This window comes from Triticum dicoccoides, chromosome 4A, assembly GCF_002162155.2.
Source record: "Triticum dicoccoides isolate Atlit2015 ecotype Zavitan chromosome 4A, WEW_v2.0, whole genome shotgun sequence".
NCBI lineage: Eukaryota > Viridiplantae > Streptophyta > Magnoliopsida > Poales > Poaceae > Triticum > Triticum dicoccoides.
In genome coordinates, this window is record NC_041386.1 from 744597870 (window position 1) to 744619855 (window position 21986).

A 21986-nucleotide genomic window follows, 5' to 3' on the forward strand; every position below is an offset into this window, starting at 1 on the left:
TTGCTTTTCAATTTCAGGGTCATTTAGCTGGAAAAAAATCAGTAAATGCATGAAAAGAATTTGTTTGCATATAAAATTTCTTCGCGTTTCAAATGCCAAAACACATAACTACCCTAACTATTACAGACATTCCCTCCTGGGTGTGAAACACAGAAGAAAGTGATGATAGTGAAACCGATCACATCCTAGATCTTTGGGTATGAAACTTTTTCTTCGCGTGTGTCCCTTTGCGCCGTAACCATGGAAAATCTTCATCATTTAACGGGATGCTCGGGTCAATATTCACTGTGAATGGAGCAATTTCATCAAACTTTTCATAATCTTCTGACTTGTCTGTCTTGTCATCCACTCCCACGATGTTTCTCTTCCCAGAAAGAACTATGTGCCGCTTTGGCTCATCGTACGATGCATTCGCTTCCTTATCTTTTCTTTTTCTTGGCTTGGTAGACATGTCCTTCACATAGAAAACCTGTGCCACATCATTGGCTAGGACGAATGGTTCGTCTGCATACGCAAGATTGTTGAGATCCACTGTTGTCATTCCGTACTGCGGGTCTTCCGTTACCCCGCCTCGTGTCATATTGACCCATTTGCACCGAAACAAAGGGACCTTTAAACCACGTCGATAGTCAAGTTCCCATATGTCCTGTATATAACCATAATATGTTTCCTTTCCCGTCTTGGTTTCTGCATCAAAGCGGACACCACTGTTTTGGTTGGTGCTCTTCTTATCTTGGGCGATCGTGTAAAATGTATTACCATTTATCTCGTACCCTTTGAAAGTCATTATATTCGAAGATGGTAACTGGGACAGCAAGTACAGGTCATCTTCAATAGAGGTGTCATGCATGGTACGTGTCTGCAACCAGTTGACCTCAAATTGCATATAAATCAAATACTAGCACATATATATATATTTCCTCCCAAATTACTAAACTCACAAATTAGTAACTATATAAAGCATTGCAAGAGCTAATCTAGCAATGAGAGATGAAAGGACAAAGTTGCTAACCTTTGTGATCACTTGAATGGATGGGGGCCTTCAAATCTTGATAAATTTTGGGCAAAATGTGTGATGAGCTCGAGGGGAGAAGAGGAAGAACAGAGAGGAGAGGAGAGGGGAAAGGGGGAAGAATAGAGTGAGCTGGACGAAGGGTTTATATGCAGGAGGACCTTTAGTACCGGTTCGTGCCACGAACCGGTACTAAAGGTGCTTGAGGGGGCCCAGACTGACAACATCCTGCCACCACCCTCATTAGTACCGGTTCGTGGCACGAACCGGTGCTAAAGGTTAGCCACGAACCGGTACTAATGAGAGCGGCCCGGCTAGCCGTTGGAACCGGCACTAATGTATACATTAGTGCCCGCTCTAATACAAACCGGCACTAATGTGCTTCACGTTTGACCCTTTTTCAACTAGTGCTAGCGTCATCGAACCTTAAGTGTGTAGACCCTACGGGTTCGGGAACCATGCAGACATGACCGAGACGTTCTCCGGCCAATAACCAACAGCGGGATCTGGATACCCATGTTGGCTGCCACATGTTCCACGATGATCTCATCGGATGAACCACGATGTCAAGGACTCAATCAATCCCGTATACAATTCCCTTTGTCTAACGGTATAGTACTTGCCCGAGATTCGATCGTCTGTATGCCGATACCTTGTTCAATCTCGTTACCGGCAAGTCTCTTTACTCGTTTCGTAACACATCATCCTGCGATCAACTCTTTGATCACATTGTGCACATTGTGATGATGTCCTACCGAGTGGGCCCAGAGATACCTCTCCGTCACACGGAGTGACAAATCCCAGTCTCGATTCGTGCCAACCCAACAGACACTTTCGGAGATACCTGTAGTGCACCTTTATAGCCACCCAGTTACGTTGTGACGTTTGGTACACCCAAAGCATTCCTACGGTATCCAGGAGTTGCACAATCTCATGGTCTAAGGAAATGATACTTGACATTAGAAAAGCTTTAGCATACGAACTACACGATCTTTAGTGCTAGGCTTAGAATTGGGTCTTGTCCATCACATCATTCTCCTAATGATGTGATACAGTTATCAATGACATCCAATGTCCATGGTCAGGAAACCGTAACCACCTATTGATCAACGAGCTAGTCAACTAGAGGCTTACTAGGGACATGGTGTTGTCTATGTATCCACACATTTATCTGAGTTTCCTATCAATACAATTATAGCATGGATAATAAACGATTATCATGAACAAGGAAATATAATAATAACTAATTTATTATTGCCTCTAGGGCATATTTCCAACAAAAAGCCACTTAATGACCGACCGTTTGCGTGCAGACTGACTGTAGATCTCCTGGCGGTCGAGTGGTTGGCTTCATGGTCGAGTGTATTCAGGTCTGTCGAGTGGAATCCTTCCAGGTCGACTGAAAGGTGGTTTCTTCAAGAGATGTCCTTGGGAGGGTATCTTGAACAGGTCCATGACTCTACCCTAGGTACATGGCTTCATCACGCGGGACGTGCGGGATGCACTGGTGCGGTTGGGCTCGTCGGACGCGTCGGGTGCGCGCACGACGTGCGGGGCGCGGAGGGACGTCAGGCATGTGTCGCCGACGGAGAAGGAGCTCGGCGTGTGTCGCCGGAGTCGTGACGGAGCACGGTGCGACCGGCATCGTTGCGCCAGGTCGGGTCCGCGGGCTGGGTCACGCTCGTGATGACGACAACGACGGTAGCTGCAACAACTTCGATGATGGCGAGCTGGTCAAGATTAGGAGGGAAATTGTCAGCACTAATTTTGATCACGGCCTCATGCAGCGACCTGGCCGAGTCACGTTCGTGCGTGAGTAGCGGCCCGGATTCCATCTACATGCATGGCTGGTTAGTTAGTGGTCTAGCTACAAGGCTGGGCGTCAGCGATTTTAGTATGCATGCTAGCTGAGTTGGTTAGTGCATGGAGGTGTGGCGTCGTGGTAGTTAGTAAGTGCTGTTAGTGGCCGATGAAGGCGGCTAGGCTGTGCGTGGCCTTACATATTTAAGTGGCCGGCCCAGAATTTTTTGTGTCTTGTGTCTTCTTCTACCACTAGCCCAGAGTGAGAGAGGGCTGCGGTTCCAACAGCGGACAGCGAGGCGTGCATGCGCCTTCTTCCTCTCGCTAAACTGACGACACACCACGCCGGTGGGCGTCAAGGCAACCACCAGGAGCTCGGGAGAGGGGGGGGGGGGCAACGTTGTAGAACAGGTCTCCAGTGCCTTTGAGCTCCATGGGGCACACTGGCGGGGCGGTGCATACGGGGGCTGGAAGTGAGGAGGAGGATGCCGCCTACAGCAGCTGGACCTGATGCAGGAGTGAGAGGCTTGTATACCCCGGCCAGCCGGTCGTCCATCGCGGCGGCCTTCTCCTTGTACGTGGTACGCCATGACCGTCGCGAACATCACCACCAACAGCCTCGCCTTCGGGTTCACCTCAAAGGATGAAGGAACTCCTCTACGAGATCCCGACAGTTGGGTCTCCGCCAAGGCATGGGCCAGCGGCAGCGAGGTCGGGGAGGACGGGCGGCCCCAGTGGCGGGCACCACCTCGACATGAATCACCATTCACCACGACCCGCTCCCTAAGGCGGAGGAAACAAAGAAACGGCAAACTCGTATTTATAGCAATCGATCCAGCCCATCCGAAGTATCCAGCACAGCAACGACCAGAAGTATCGACTGCGCCGAGAAACATCGATGCACCAAGGCGGCGCCCAGAGCCATCGTCAAAACAACACCGCCTAACCTCCACGTACACATCAGGATCAGGCTGGAGGCATGCAAATCACAACAACGGGACACCGCATGCAAACCTCAAAACAGGAAACAGCCAAATCAATCCAGACGTAGTCAAATTGGATCCATGCAACAGCAGAAGGAATGTCCCAAATCTCAGGTAAAATCGTCAAGCCACTCAAAACGTACACAGCCAGATCCCCCACTATATAACGTGGCAGTCTCCGATTGGATGAGTTTTCACTGATTCAAAAAAGTCAAAAAAAACAGGGTAAATCAAACCTGGCCAGATTTAGTATATTTAGAATTCAGTCAACTGTTTTGAAAGGGTCTGTACTCGTAGTTTGATCTATATTAAAGTGTGTGCACTAATATTCTAAAATGATGTGTTCCTTTCCATTTGTTTATGTTTCTTCAGAGTTTGAACAACCTTCAACAGATAGTAGACAAGACTGAACTTGTTGTTTTTTCCTGCTCAAATATAACTGATAAATAAGGTGTTGGGTACTTGTCTTTCTCTATACTTGATATAGATACAGAATGCGGTGGCATCCGTGTCTATGAGATAGAATCGAGTGGAGTAACCGCGGGTTGATCTGTAAGTGTTGGTCCAGTATGTACCTAGTGTTCCTGATGCCTTAGATTCACCACCATATGCGGCAAATATCAAATATCTACTATCACAGTCTACTGTGTATTTTCCTTGCCAAAAATTAGTGGATAGATAGCAGCTGCCATTGCTGTGAGGGGGCAGCATCTCCGTCTGTCCCCAAGTCGACCCGACGCCTGAAACCTGAAGCTACAGGCAAGTATTCAGAGTTGAGAAAACAGAGCAAAAGCAGAGGAATCGAGCCAGAGGTATCTATATGTATCAGTTCTGATTGTCCCTAGGTGCTTTACGGCTCCCTGATAATTGCAGTCTGGAGCACTGAGTTTGCAATCCAGGACCTTTGCTCCAAAGACTGACAAAATTAACAGCATTATCATCAAAGGGGTCTCCCGTCACAACTCAACTACATGAGAAGATGGCACACAGATAATAACAATTTCCAACTGTCTTAAGTTCTTCCAACGCTATCTTATTGACGTAGCTAGTACTCCCTCCGTTCGGAATTACTTGTCTTGGAAATGAATGTATCTAGAACTAAAATATGTCTAGATACATTCATTTTCGTGACAAGTAATTCCGAACAGAGGGAGTAAAACTGAGGTGTTATTTCATAAATCTATTCAGGTGTTATTTGGAAGCCGGTGGATAAATTTTGGTTCTGAGACTATTGGGGAGTTGCCCTGAGATGAGAATTTGCTTGATTTAGAAATGAGGAAGAAAATAGTTGTGCTAGAAGTTTAGCTTAAGTAGTCTTTTCGTTTTGGGCCGGCCTTCTTTAATTGTTAGTCTTTTTGTTGACAGGGAAAACTCGGGGCTGAGCCCAATCATTGCTGGAGTCACGAGCCAATGGAACCAGATTTCGAGGTTATCAAAACTCTGACAGAGTTGCTACATATATAGGCTAGATATTGGCATGTACTCCCTCCGTCTCAAAATAAATGTCTCAACTTTGCACTAATTCTAGTACAAATTTGTACTAAACTCAAGACACTTATTTTGGGACGGAAGGAATACGAGATAAAACTATTCCATAGAGGGTTGCTAGATGGAATGCTGGAGATCTACGGCTTTCCTCCGGAGAAGTTCAAAACGGTTTGCTCGAGTATCAGCAAGCTCGACAAACTGACAATCGAAGACGTGAAAAAAAAATAACTGGTATGTACACATCCAAGCTCCTTTTTCTGTTTTGTTCAGTGCTCGTAGATGTTCTTTGTGATCTTGGTGTGGATTTATGTGACATAATCCTGATTATTCATTATGCTGTGACTTAGGTGGAAGAGAAGGGTGTACCAGATGGAACACTGAAAAGATTGGAAGTCTAGCGAAGAACAGAGGACTGGCGCCGGAAGTTTTGCTACAACTGAGAGTGAAGGTAGCAAGTTCATGGAGAATGTTGGTTCTGTTGTTGCCTGGACTGGAAGATTTTGTTCGGATTAGGACGCGAGAAAATGAGGCGGGAACTATAAAGCGGGAAACGTATGGGGATGGACAAATCGGCCCACAGGCAGCTAACTAGCTCCAGCCGGCCTACAGTTGGACAATAAGCCCCAGCCGGCCTACAGTTGGACAATAATTCCCAGCCGGCTAGCAGACAGGAGGTAAAACCAGCGGCCGATAGCCTACCGGCCTCCTACTGGCTGACAGGGTACCTATCGGCTAACTGTAGGATGTGTATTATTTTTTAAAAAAATTGGCGTAATATTTCTGCAAATTAATAAAAAAATTATTTTAAAAAATTAGTTAGGTTATGCATATAACTATTTTTATATTATGATTGTGAAGTATTCACCATGTTGTGTGAAAAAAGAGAGGGTAGAGTGGTTCGAGCATTATTATATGCTTGAACCCTGAACTGGCATGCCCTCTGACCTCTGTAGTCTTACATATGGCAATGAAGCACCTTTGATAATGAAGCATAACCATAAGAAATAATTAAAATGTAAACGTATGAGAAATAAGTATCAGGTATGCGCTGCTGCTTTTATTACTCAAGCTCCTGGTGAGCTCCGCCTTCCCTTTCTCCCGCTCTCCTGAGTCTCTTGGCAAGCACCCATGGCTGGGATGACGATGGCGAGGGCACCGATGCATTCATGACGAGTGCGTTGGTATTGACCACAGGAGGAAGGGGATTGGGAGTCAGAATGACGGGTGGGCCCTACACCAGCCTAATATTTGAATCAAACGTTGTGAGTTGTTTCATGCCACATCATCATATATGGAGGGACCCAGCTGTCAGTTTTTCCGTCAAACAACTCTAATCAACCGATCAGCGTTTTTTGCAAACTGTCATCACAAAGATGGTGGGTTTTTGAAAAAAAAGTCTGAATGGTAGTGGTTTTGGGAATTAGGGTCCCCAATTGTCGTGGTTTTATGCAATTTACACCCATGTAAGCCCTCCCTTTTTTCTTTCAAAAATTGGTTCAAAGCTTGGGGGGGGGGGGGGCATTGGACCCCTCATATTAAGACATTGCTCTGCCTCTGCATCTCCTTCACCATGGCCACTGCGGCATCCTCCTCGGTGACCTGCATGAGGCCGGCACGGCCCGCCGCGTCGCCGCCGAGCATGGCCTTCACCATGGCCACTGCGGCATCCTCCTTAGTGCCCTGCACGAGGCTTGCTTGGCTCAGATTATATACAACCTACAAATAACTAAAGCAGCCCATATTAGAACTGTTGTCACGTACCGCCATGTCCTCGCTAAAGATCAGGCTCTGAGCGTGTGCGCCGAAGCAATGTCGTCCAAGTCAGTGTCGGCACCGCGATCCTACCGCTGAGCCCAAGCTCGGGGTCAGGCTCCTCGCCGAATGAAGCGGCGAGGAGGCGTAGGTGCGAACTGTTTTTCTTAGTCGGTGCTCCGAGGCCCGCCGAGCCCTTAATCTGGACAGCAGCAACCCAACACAGCCCACCAAAAGACACTTGCAACATCTCCTTCCTGCTCTACTACCACTACCACTACCATTTGTCTGCTACTGGACAGTCAGCTACAACATTTGTCTGCTACTGGCAACAACTTGGTTGGACCCTTACCATCAAGCTTGCTAAGTTGTAAGAGCCTAGTAAGGGTTCGACTTGAATGAAATAACCTTGAAGGAGATATCACCAGGATGGGAGCTTACCCAAATCTTTATAGTGAAGTCAGTTCAAATAAATTGTTCGACAGATAATCTCATCTTTGGGGTGAGTGCTACAAACTTACTGTGCTACGTGCATCAAACAACAATATAACTGGAGTAATACCATCAAGTATAGGGAAATTAACTCATCTGGGGATACTTGATGTTTCATCAAACAAGCTTGAAGGACAGATTCCAAGAGAAATCAGCAACGCAACGATGTTTTTTAACCTGAGCCTTTTCTGATAACTTGTTCCAGGGAAATATGCCACAAGAATTAGATCACTGAACAACTTGGAGTATCTAGATTTGTCATCAAACAACCTACTGGGCAAATACCAAGATCAATTGAGCACTGCCTAAAGATTCACTTTCTAAAGTTGAGCCACAGTCACCTAAATGGTACAATTCCTATCGAACTTGGGATGTTAGTAAACCTACAAGATATGTTGGATCTAAGTGGCAATTCAATTGTTGGCTCTATTCCAAGTTTGTTAGGCGGTCTTGGTATGCTTGAAGCCTTGAATATTTCTCACAATGCACTCAACGACAACATTCCACCATCATTTCGAAGCATGACCAGTCTCCTATCCATGGATGTGTCATACAACAAACTAGAAGGGTCAGTGCCACATACTAGGTTTTTCGAATAAGCTTCAATCAAATGGTTCAGGAATAATAAGAAATTGTGTGGTGTTGTGAAAGTTTTGTCCCCTTGTGACCTTCCTCGAAGTAGTAAACAAGGGAAAACATCTGATGCTAGTTTACTAGTTACTAATTATACCAGTTGTTATATCTTTTGTGTTTGTCATTACACTAATAACATGGCATTGCAAAAGAAAGAAAAATAAGATAGAAACATCAAATGAAGTACAACAGACCATGATGTTCTCCATCTGGAACTTTGATGGGGAAGATGTGTAAAAGAAAATTGTTGATGCCACAAACAATTTCAGCAATGATTTTTGCATTTGATCTGGAGGGAATGGATCTGTCTATAGGGCTTAGTTACCAATAGGTGAATTATTAGCGGTGAAGAAGATCCATGTGGAAGAAGACGATGAGCAATTTAACCGTGAAATACACTCATTGGTGCACATTCGACATCGCAACATTGCAAAGTTATTTGGTTACTGCTCTGCAACTCAGGGAAGATTCCTTTTATATGAATACATGGACAGAGGGAGCTTAGCAACATCTTTAAATTGTCTGGAAACTGTAGTTGAAATCGATTGGACGAGGAGGTTAAATATTGTTAGGAATGTTGCTCATGCTTTGTCATACATGCATCACGGTTGCTTCGCGCCCATAGTCCACAGAGATATAAAGAGCAACAATGTTTTGCTTGATCCTAAATTTAAGGCTTGCATCTCGGATTTTGATCTAGCAAAAATACTAGATGTGAATGGATCAAACTGCACAAATCTTGCCGGGACAAAAGGATATCTTGCCCCAGGTAAAATTATATCACTATGTTGGTACATTTAGATAAATATACTAGAAGAGTTTTTATTGATCAATGCACTTTGATGATATAGGTAGCAAAATTGACTCTCGAATGTTGATATTTCTTCAGAGCTTGCATACACAACAAGGGTGACTGAGAAGTGTGATATTTACAGCTTCGGAGTGCTGGTTCTAGAGTTGTTCATGGGATATCACACCCAGGTGATTTCCTTTCATCTATTGTCGACAAAACTACGTTGCTTCGGAATTTGCTGGACACACGGCTCCCTCTCCCGGGAGCTGTGATCGCAAGTGAGATATTTCAAGTGATCATTTTCGCTAACCGGTGCATAGAGCCTGATCCATCACACCGTCCAACGATGCAACAAGTACTCAAGGTGTTCTCAACAGTTGAACGATCACCTACTAATCATCTTGATTATCTCCAAACGGGCATTGTCATCCCTGCCTGCTGGTCGTGAATGTTCATCTGGCTAGCACATTGTTGTTTCTTTCCTTATGATTACATAGCCTCTATGTTAATTTGTTTTCTTCCTTAATTACCCTCATGCCCTATAGCTATTGTTTCACAATTAGCTACATATGAATATTTGTATACAAGACCGAGCTCCTGCTATTTGTTAATAATAATTGTTGGCGCCGCCTCCCGCAGCGCCGCACATGGGAGAGACTCAATCACACACACACACACGCATGGACCAAGGAGGAGCACAAATGCTTTGCCATAGGCTCTTCTCCTTGGCGAATACACATGCTACATATTTTCCTCAGCCCTCACGGCCTCTCCATTTGATTACTCAAAGCAACACATTTATATACAGCAGGGGCTGGCACTCTTGCCGTGCAAAACTCACGCCACTACCTAGACCCACTACTCCACTAAACTCTCCATGCACTAACCATGTACTAACAATCCTGGAATCTCTCCAGGAGCCATGACTTGGCCTCAAATGCACACTACATGCAGCTAACAAACTCACATGCATGCAAACTGACTCAACCTGTTCACTCGGATCACGCATGTGTAGACGTTGGCTCCAGGGCTCTTTCACACAGGTTGTCACGCTGCACTTCCCTCGTACCATGTCGCTTCACACGAAGTTGCTGCATCGCACAGCCCCATGGCATCACACCTTGCACACCGGCCGCGTCACACGACCAGTTCGGCATCTCGCCTTTTTACGACTCAAAGTGAACCTTCACCTGCCTATCACTCCCTAGGCCATCTAAGTCACATGCATGACAAAAAACAAACTAAGTATGCAGATACAAATCAAGATTAGAGCTCACAATAATTAATGAATAATCCATTCACATCCTGTGTCCGATGCCTCCTTATAGATCCTTATGGACATTATAAGATTCGCAAGCTATGAGCTGCTTCCTATCACCTGGGGCAGCATTAAGCTCCACTAGTTGCTTATAAGCAATAATAAGATGGGTACAATGAAGCACCATTTCATGTGGTTTTGGAATAAATGGCCTAGAAAATCATGCATATTTTTTGTTCTGTTCGCATCGAACATTAGATTCTAGCTCGAAGATATATACAAGTAGTGCAGATTATTTCTTCTATTGACTCAGTTTATGGTTTCATATGGTTTTCTACTAGTGATATGATTCATATGAAACAAGAAACGTAAGGTAGTTTTAGCATGATGAAATATGCAGGTAGTGATATGATTCATATCAAACTAGAAAGATAAGCTAGTTTTAATATGACGAAATATGCAGGCATTTTGTGCCTGATATTGACACTGGTGGTCACTGCCAACTTTTGGTTTATAGTTTTGTAACATGTTGTTGGTTGCCACGTCAGTAATTAGAACCTGACTTATAGAGTTGATGTGTATTGTTTAGTGCCCGACGTATCACTACTGGAATCAAATTGTTAGTTTAGTGCCAAATAAGGATGAAAAACACTTGGTAAAGGCTTTGCCGAAGTTTACAATCGGTATACACACTTCCAGCAAAGGGCTCCTTGCCGAGTTTTTTTTTTGGCCGCGCATTTCTGAGTGTCAAAAGCCAGTACACAACATAAAAAAAAAAGACCAGACAGAACAAAGCGGACAGGCAGCATTGTTGCCACTTGGCACAGATGATTTGCCAAGTTCATATGCTCGGCAAAAGATGTTGGGTTTAGTCCCACATCGGTTGTGGGGGGAGACATAACACGACTTATAAGGGCGGGGTGTCCCCTCCTAACAGCCTAGTCTTTTGGGGGGAGAGGGCCCAAGGCCTGTCATAAGTCGGTGTTGCTCTCCGGTTGGGCCTGGTTGACGCATGTGGGTTGGAAACGCTGGTGATAGTGGACCCGGGATTGCGTAACAATTTTGTTAGAATTGTGTCGAATATTATGTACAAGGTAGGTTACAGTTGGACTCTGAGTAATATTGTGTTTAGATAGGATATGGAGTCGTGTCCTAGTAGGACACTTGTATCCTAGGTCTCTCATATATAGCGGGGGTAGACACACGGTGTAATCTATGCCAACATAATAGCACAGGCACGCGGGGGAGCCGGCGGCGTGTGCCGGCGCCCGGGCGGCCGGGGTGCGATATTGTGACGGTGTCACGGGGAGAAGTGCCCGTAGTCATTGCCCCGGGGATGTAGCCATATCGGTGAACCTCGTTAACAAATCTCGGTGTCGTGCTTATGTGATTGCTTGGTCTTCGGTAGATCGACGAAGCGCCTCGAATATATTCTAACAAGTGGTATCATGAGCAAGGTTCGATTTGAGGCCGTGGTGTTGATCTAGAGGAAAAGCTCGGCTTGGATCAAAGTTGTTCGTAGGAAAGATGTCACCACGGAGTGGCATAGGCGGACGAGAAGTTGATCTGAAGCGGACGAGTACAAGAAAAGCAATCAATCTTGGCAGCGACAAGCGGCAGGTCAGATCGGTTTGCAGCGGCAATTCGGCGAGATAGGTCACGAGCGTGGAGGCTGGCTGGTGCGTGCGATAACGGCGGCGGCGTATTCTGTGCAAGGTCTCGACAAGACATGTGGCGATCGACGAAACGCAGTAGACGAGGCAATGTAACGTGCAGCAGCGGCGCGTTACGCACGGCCCAAGGCCCAAGCGTGCAGAAGGAGCAGCAGCGGAGCAGCGCTAGGGAGGGCAAGGCGTGTAGCCTGGTGCAGCCCAGGAGCAGCAGCTGGCTGTTTAAGGCCCAACAAGGGCGTGGTCGAGGTGCGGCTGGGTGCACGTGTGCGATTGCCGAGGGCTGCGTGTGCAGATGTGGTGCAAGGCCGAAGGAAAATCTGCCAGTGCATGTGAGATTTGTTTGTGAAAAAAAAGGGAGTTGCTAGGTCCAACATGTGTGCACGAGAGTGGTTTGGCATGTATCAAGATGACTTGATTCTTTTCTGCTAGGTGCACGGAGAAGCTAATAAATCAAACATTGACAAGAAAATTTGCAGACAAGGGATTTGTCCGGTTCAAGTTTTCATGAAAATCTCGCTAGGTTGGTTTGATCAGATTGCTTGGAGCGTGTGGACAGGCAACAAAGGGCGTGGTCAAGCTCAAGCGACATGCGTATAAGGCTCGGAGGAGTCTGGAGTGTGTCGTGACAGGGATCATGCATACACAGGGCGTCAAAGCAATGCACAAAGATGTGTGAGGCAGACACGATGCAGGGTGGAGCATGGTTGCAGTCGGATAATTTCGGCTGGGTCGGACTGGACAGTCTGATGGATCGACGCGGATGTTGGTCAAAGCAGAAGACGGCGAATTTCAGCGACGACGACACAGGAGCGTGATGCTGATGGTGGCCGGCTTCTGGGGCGTGGAAACACGTGGTGCAGGCCTGAGGGCTTGTGCGGCTTCAACAGACTATGGCGCAGGGTTGATTCAAGGCAGTGTACACATGAGAGAGCTTGAAGTCGACGGAGCGCGGGGTAGCAAAGGCGCAGCTATATGGAGTCATGTTGAAGGTGGAGCTGGAGTCTCATGGATGACTACACTCTGTGCTGATGGAGGGGCTACGGCGTAAATGCATGGAGAGTCGAAGCCTATTTCGGCGGGATAGCGAGAGACACGTGGATCGGACTGGGTACCAATGGTTTGATGGAGACGTGATACTCGGCATCGATCGGTAATGATCGATGGTTCTCTGTAGTAGGGGTTTGAGTGGTGTGGGTCTGCAGCCCTAGAGACTCGACCAGGACAGCAGAGGCTCGGCGCGGTGATAGCGGCGAGGCGTGCGGTAAGCACGGGACACGGCGACAGACCAAGGCACTGGTGGTCAAATATGTTGTTAGACAAAGTGTGCAGGGGGTGCTGAAGCAGTGTTGACAAGTACCAGATTCGAGTTGGTGACTGGGTTTATCGGTGCTAGTTGATGGACAGGAGTTGACCATGGAGAATCTGAGAAAGTGACGGAAAGTCTGAAATTGTCAAAGGCTGAGAGAGTACATGGCCATATATTCTGTGGTGTTCAATGCACATGGCAAAGTGCGGATGACAAATACAGAAGGAGGCGGAGTGCTACAGCTGTGGGACATGCCAGAGACTATCCAGAAGAAGGGTGAGACAACTGCGAATTTGACTCAGGGTGACACAGGGCGACGGTGAAATTCCTTCAAGTTTCAAACAAGCAGTCAAGAAAGAGCAGTGACGTTGAGTTCAGGTAACTCTTATATGTGGTGTCCAATATGTGAGTTGTTCATTTTCATGTAGACAGTGGTCGGTGTGTGATGGCGTTGAACGGATTCTTCGGAAGTTGGAAGCACAAGGTAGAGTAATGAGGAACTTAATTTTGCTCGAGTATTGACCTTGGTCAAGAAAAGAAGGGACTACAAGTTGCAGGTGGAGTCACATGGAGTTTTTGGAGTAGCAGCGGTGCTCATGGGATAAGCTCAAGTCCAATGTACATGGAAGTTTGACGCATGGCGAACTCAAGGTGGTGGAGAATATTCGCCAAGGTGGAGTTTGTTAGAATTGTGTCGAATATTATGTACAAGGTAGGTTACAGTTGGACTCTGAGCAATATTGTGTTTAGATAGGATATGGAGTCGTGTCCTAGTAGGACACTTGTATCCTAGGTCTCTCATATATAGCGGGGGTAGACACACGATGTAATCTATGCCAACATAATAGCACAGGCACGCGGGGGTGCCGGCGGCGTGTGCCGGCGCCCGGGCGGCCAGGGTGCGGTATTGTGACGGTGTCACGGGGAGGAGCGCCCGTAGTCAATGCCCCGGGGATGTAGCCATATTGGTGAACCTCGTTAACAAATCTCGGTGTCGTGCTTATGTGATTGCTTGGTCTTCGGTAGATCGACGGAGCGCCTCGAATATATTCTAACAAAAGAGACGGTATTGTAACATTGTGAACAAGAACAAAAAAATCGCCATCGGTGGGGCTGCCGCACCACACCACAGCTTCATGACCGCCACATCGCCACCACATCCAAGCTGCCACACCACACCACCATGGCCTGCAACCGTGTTCCCTTCAGTTCCGTGTACATCCCCAACACATGGAGCTCATACAAAGGCATGGGGTGGCGAGGGATGCAGTCGGTGGTTCGTGTGGTTTCTACAACAATTGATGTGTTTATTTTCAATTGCCTGCCTGCGTTTCACAATCAAAGTGTGTTTGTTACAAGCTCCATCTGCGTCATGGTGATGGGGTTGCCACAAACTTGTGCATGAAGGATAAATAAGTGGTGTGGTTTCTTCAACAATCTACATGTACCTGATGATCTGCACATGCTTACAGCTTACTTGGATTGGACTGGTGTGTGACTGTCTTGCATTTTTTATACGTTCACCGTCAAGCCGGCCGGTTTGCATTTTTATTTTTGAGAAACGCCGGATGGTTTGCATTGGTTTTGTGCCCAGCCTTGCGTGGTATGTGCTGCGTGTGGTTGTTGAAATGGGCCTGACGCCTGAACCTCAAGCTACAGGCAAGTATTCAGATTTCAGAAAAGAGAGTAAAAACAGAGGAAGCTAACTAGCTACATGTAAATATTCAGAGTTGAGAAAAACAGAGAAAAGCAGAGGAAGTTCAGCTTATGCCGCTGGAGCTCAACAGAGTTCCCAATCCAGGCCCTTGGCTCGAAAGACAGACACAATTAACAGCATCATCATCAAGGGATCTCCCGGAGGTCACGGTCGACATTCCTGTTGAGGATTGTACAGATCCTGAATACATAAATTCAGAAACAAGCACATTACTTTTGCGGTTTTGCCTGTGCCTCCTCTGGAAGCCTGAATTTTCTGCTAAAGGGTTCCTTTTGGGTGATGTTTCTTCAGATTTGGTTCCCAATCTGAGCCTTTTCTTTGGCAGGCTGCGTGTGCTTTTTGAAAACATGTTTAGTATTTGGATTCTGCATGCGCGTGTGGAAAATGTTGTTGCAAAGCTGACCCTTGTTTTCGGAATAAATGAGGGGATGATCCATTCCCAGTCGTCAAACACGCAGCTGCATTGGCCATGTCAGATCTTGCCACTTTGATCGTTACGGAATTTACTTCACTCTCTGGGATTATGGCACACCATTATGCCTTCCGGAACAGATTGCAGAAGCACTGTGTTATGACTGGCATATACTACAGCCCAGGCAGTTAGGGGCCTGGCCCAGTTATCTTATAGTTATTTCGGGCTTAGCCCAGTTATCGTATTTTGGAGATTATATAAACTCATGTAAGGACTCGTTTGAAGTCAAGCAAAAACAATCATATTTGCTCGGCTTCTTGAAGGGAGCCGGGAGACCTAACTCTAGCCGCTGCGTCCTGCTCCCTCCCTCTCTCTCGCACGCATGACGACGGCGCCCCAGCGCCGGCGACCTCGCCTTCCTCATCGCCAAGCCCCATTCCACCCCTACAACCTACAAGCTAGACCTGGTAGGATACCAGATCCTATCACACTGTTTGAGATAACACTTCCAAGGTTCTCTGGTGATGTTTTTCCTAAAACAGAGGCTGGTATAGTCCTTGCGGTTGCTGATAGGTACTTCCTGCACATCCGTTACAATTATTAATCAGATGCTGAGTTGAAAACATAAAATGTTCGTACTTTCGGAGAACCTTGATCCTGCTAATGATCTTTTTATTTTCACAGACTGGATGGCCTAGTGGGTCTGTTTGGAGCTGGATGTCAGCCAAGTTCTTCAAACGATCCATTTGGGCTGAGAAGCATCTCTTATGGACTGGTAAGGGAAACTGAAGTTGCAAATATCATCGTATATAAAGATTCTCATAATATTTTTGTGCAGGTCCAAATATTGATTGCGAATAAGAAGAATTTTGACCTCACCAAGGCTTTGACCTTGGTGGCAGAGGTGCAGCCTATAAGAATAGATAGTGACGTTATAAATGAAGTCAGTATGTTTTTCAGGAAGTCAGTATGTACTAGTATGATGATGAATACATGGTTTTTGACAACTTTGATCAAATGCAATCTTGCAAACTTTGAAAATTGCCACTGCAGACTTTAAAAAATGCCACTGAAAATGACATTTTTCAAAGTTTGAAAATTGCAGTGGCATTTCTCGGAATCGCCAGAATTCGAGTGACATTTCAAATTAACCCGTAACTTAATGAAGCCAATACCACGGGGTAGAGGTTCAGACGGTCGCGGAAGACCGCACGTCTGGGCGTTGAGAAGATGCATTTGTTAGACGCAACAACAATTACGTGCTCTGGGGCGTGAATGGCCACATGTCATTATCTGCTAATGTCCACTGCACCAAGGAGAAGGGGGAGCTCTCACATCTCACGGACAACTAGTTATCTCATGGGAGCCCAACCTCGTTATCCCGCATGCAAAGGCTACGAAGGCTTTGGCTTTTTTTTATCATGCTTGTCTCATGAAAAATTTGAAAAAAGAGAAATAGTCGTGTCCTCCGCCACCACACCTCCCCCTTCAACCTGGTTACTTCAAGAATCAAGGAGGAGACCAAGCTTGGGGCTTTGACCGGTAACTTTGGCTTTCGCATTGTAACTCCGGGAGGTTAATCCCTTAGACTTGTGTTTGTAAGCCCTAGGATGTGTTTTTAGTTATACAAGACGTAAACAGTGAACAAATCACAAAAGCAAGAGAAAAAAACGATGCACTGCATCACGCTTCGACGTGTGTATCGCGTTACCTTCAGTTTTTTTTAATGTTGTTTTCTTTGCGTTTTATATCTGCGGTCTTTTTTCCTTTAACTGTTTTTATTTATCTTTTCCTTTTATTTGTTCTGCTTCTGTCTCATTTTTTACTTTTTATATCTATATTGCTTTTTTGGTTTTCCCTTTTTCTGTTGTTTTTTTCTTTGTCTTCTGATTTATTTATTTATTTTACCTTTTTATACTAGTATATGTTTATCAAAGAGTTATATGAACATTATTTATATATGCAAACATTTTTATACCATAGTTTTTAAGTACATGAACATTAACCCGCAAAAAAAGTACATCAACATTTTATTTCACCGTGAGCATTTTTTTCCTAAATTTCAAATAGTATGATTTTTTATTATAAAATTACTTGAACATTTTACCTGCTTCTTTCTTATAAAATATAAAACGTTTTGAAAAATACATTATTTTCGAATACAGGATGTTTCAAAATATATGATGAACATATTAATACACGTTGGGCATCTTACAAATACACTATGAGTATTTTTAAATACATGATGAACTTTTATAATATAGGATACTTTCTATAAATAGAAAACGGACATTCTTTTAATGACATATTAATTTTTTTTATTAATGTAGAACATTTAATATTATAAGATGGATATTTTTTTTACACATGAGCATTTGTCAATACAGGGTAAACATTTTCATATTTACACAAAAAAGAGTTTTTCATGCATAATGGATACATTTTCATCCACGATGATCAATTTGTAAATATACCATGAACATTTTTTAAATGAATGCTGATCATTTTTTAATATATAATCGAACTTTCTATATATACACGATGAGCATTTCATAATACTCCATGAATATTTATAAAATACATGATTAATATTTATGAATTACTTGATGATACTTTTTAAGCATACTATGACTTTTTTTAAGATGCATTGAGAATTTTTGAGGTACACATTGATTTTTTAAATATATGATGAACATTTTACAAACAATGTTATATATTTTGAGATACATGGAGAACTGTTCTAAATTACACATACATTTTTTGTATTCATGGATTTTTTTTGGACATACTAGAACATTGTTTGTAAAATACAAGAATATATCTCTTTTTGGTATGATAACGTTTTTGTTATACAAAAGTAATATTTTCAAATAGACATGAACATTTTTATATACGCGAATACTTTTTGAAATACATGAATACTTCTTTTTTACAAAAATTGATATTTGTTTAATTTACTCAAAATAAATATATATACATAAAGAAAACAAAAATTGTAAGAAAAAGAGAAGAATAGGCGCTGCTGGGTCGATTGTAGTGCCATGCACTGTAAGCGACTGGCTCCCATCTGAACTCCCATGGCAACTCTCCCCGCCGCCACCGCACTCACCCGCGATGAGGCCACCATTGGTAGCTGTGCAAACCCGCTCGCCCGGGCCCGCCATTGCCGCGCTCTCCTATGTGATCACGCGTTGTGCCTCGCCCGATGCTCTCAGCATGACCGCCAGGGACAAGGCCCATGTCGCCACCGAACTTAGGAGGCTCCTAACTAGGTCCTCCATTCTTGCTGCCGGAGGCGGAGGAGGTGCCTCTGCACCGGCCGCGCTCGCCAAGATGTCTGCCGTGCAGGGGCCTTTTCGTGCGGCGCGAGCCCTCCGTGCAAATCTTAGTATATTATTTTTAACCTTTTGAGATGGAAAATTCTCCGGATGATTTTGTGTAGCGTGCACCAGGAGTGCCCAAGAGCCAAAAGACTGGGTTTGTACAAGATAATATTTGTTTGAAGACACTCATAAGTTGCATGCGGCATATATGATGTAAATTATAGTGATGATTCGATAAATATCTCTTTGTCTAAGTTTGTTATCCCGTTGCAACACACGGGTATTCGACTAGTACTTTTCAGTACATGAACATTTATTTCATTGTGATTTTTTTTCTAAATTTCAAATAGCATGATTTTTTCTTATAGAAAGTACTTGATCATTTTACCTGCTTATTTATTATATATGATGAACATATTAATACACGTTGCACATTTTACAAATACACTATGATTATTTTTAGAATACATGATGAATTTTTAAAATACATGAAGTTTATTTTAAAAATACAAGATGGACGTTTTTCATTACCAATTGATATTTTTTAATTCATGTTGAACATTTAATCTTACAAGACGAATATTAATTTATTACAGATGAGGATTTGTCAATACAGGATGGACATTTCTGTAAATACGAAATGAATTGTTTTTCATGCAAGATGAAGAATTTTTAAATACAATATGAACATTTTTATAAATACACAATGAATTGTTTTCAATGCAAGATAAATAATTTTTAAATACAACATGAACATTTTGAACATAAATGGTGAGCACCTTTTTTAATAGACATTCAATATTTTATATATACCGGATAACCTTTTTACAATACACCTTGAATATTTTGAAAATACATGATTAACATATGAATTACATGACTAACCTTTTTAAGAACATGATGATATATAATGATGAACATTGAAAAGGCACATTGAAATTTTTTCGCATACACATTGATTTTTAAAATATATGATGAACATTTTTACATACAATGTCATATAATTTGAAAATCAACGAGTGGTTTTGTAAATAAAACATACATTTTTTATATTCTGGGACATTTTTTGGGCATACGAGAACATTGTTTTTAAAATAGAAGAATATATCTTTTTGGTTTGATACCCTTTTTGTTGTACAATGTTTTTCAAATAGATATGAACAGTTTTATATACGCGAATAATTTTTGAAATACATGGATTTTTTTTAAACACGTGATATTTGTGTAATTTACCCCCAAAAAATACGGAAATGTTAACGCCCACACGTGTGGGCGTTTGCACATCGCCCACACGCCTCCATCACCACTCATTTTGCCACGTATGAATAGATGACATCAGCAGAATTTTTTTTGGTTTTCATCTTAAAAATGTTGTATCTCCTAAATAAAAAAGCGGACTAAAAATCCGTTTTCACCATTAAATCCGTCTCGACGAGATCTTCAAAACTAGACTCCATGTTGATAATGTTTCGATGATTTTTTTTTTGCCAGAAGTTGCCACGATGTTTACACTGCAGTTGCCATAGGGCTTAAACTAAAGTTGCCATGTGGCAATTTTAGTTTGTAGATCATGGCAATTTTAGTATTTTAATGATGGCAACTCCAGTACTTTAACCATGAAAATTATTTTTTGTATGAACCATGGCAATGTTACGTGCATGTATCATGACAATTTTAGTTTATGGTTCATGGCAAGTCTAGTTTCTTAATTCTCCGTTTTATAAATGTCAAAATTTACTTTTAAATGTAGAAGAAAATAGCTGAAACATATCATGGCAACTTCAATGTAAACATCATGGCAATTCATATGCAATAGACATGGCAACTTTTAATAAAAAAAATTTCATCAAAACATATCAACATGGGATCTAGTTTCGAAGATCTCATCGCGAGGGATTTAATGGTGAAATCGGATTTTCAATTGGATTTTTTGTTTAAGAGATAAAACATTTAAAAACTGAAAATCCAATAAGATTCCTGCATGCATGCATGCGTGGCAATCTGTTTACATTACAGACGTGTGGTGTGTCTTCCTTCCTGCCACACGTGTGGCAGTTAGCGCGACCCAAAAAATATAGGCGAAGATTAGGCGCTGGTGGGCGACGCACTTTAGGCGACTGGCCCCAATAGGAATTCCCATGGCGACTCCCCCCACCGCCGCCGCATTCACCGGCGGCGAGGCCGCCCTCGCCGCCGCCATCAGCTGCTACGCTGCCCTGCTCTCCTGCGCCTCGCCCGACGCTCTAGCCAAGGACGAGGCCCACATCGCCGCCGACCTCAGGAGGCTCCTTACCGGGTCCTCCAATCTTGATGCCGGAGGCGAAGGAGGCGCCTCCGCGCCGGGCACGCTCGCCAAGATGCCCGCCGTGCACGGGACCTCCACGCGAATGTGCTGGCCGAGCTCAACGCTCCCGTCAGGCTGGGGAAGTGGGATACCGCCGCCGCTGCTGAAACAGCCCAGCAGCAGCTCATCACAGAAATCGAAAGGCGACATGAAGAAGAAGAAGGACAAGTGGTTGGGGAAGGCTACTTTTTCTGTACTGATGCTGCTTACCGGCGGATTGGGGAACCAAAGCTATCCTTGGTTCTTGATCCCAAGTGTCCTCAGTCGGATTATCGGAGTCCCTTGTAGATAATATGAAGGAAGCTATGGAGAGCAGTGAATTAGCGAGGAGGGGAGGAGATTGCCTAAAGTTCCCAAGGTATGAACTAATGAACCATTGTGCATTTACATCCTCTTGCGTTGTCTTCCCGTTTTGATTCCTTATGTTCAGTAGATTTCAGAAGCATCCTGAATAAATAAATAGCAAGCGTCAATTCTATATATGTCTAAATGTTTATCCTTACCCCTGTCCTGCTTTTGGGGCACATCAAATGGCCATAAGGCGGCATGCAATTTCAATGAATAACAGCGATATTTTAGATGCACGGTGCTGTTGAAATTGATACTCCTGCATTTGAGTTGAGAGAAACCCTTATGGGCAAATATGGTGAAGTTGATATATGACCTTGCTGATCAGGTAGAGTTTCAGTGTTCTTTTATAATTATTACTGTTTCTGGAACAGTTTGGTTTCACAAGAAACCCCAAATTTGTTTGATTTTTCATGTGTCCGTTCTTCATATAAATTACTATCCGGGCAAGGTTATTTGTAGAACCCTTAGAATTGCGGCATTCAGAAAGTCAGTCAATCCTTTGTTGCATTCATCATATACGTTCCTAGATTTTCGAACTTTCAAGTCTGACCATCAAGTAACCTGCAGGGTGGTGACCTTTGCTCTCTGCGGTATGATCTGACCGTTCCATTTGCCAGATATCTTGCCATGAGCAACATAAGTGCACTGA

General features: G+C 43.9%; 1 pseudogene; it reads left to right on the plus strand.

The window, feature by feature from the left end:
- The first annotated feature begins 7092 nt into the window (after positions 1-7092).
- Positions 7093-9401, plus strand: LOC119290014 (annotated as a pseudogene).
- The last annotated feature ends 12585 nt before the right edge of the window (positions 9402-21986 follow it).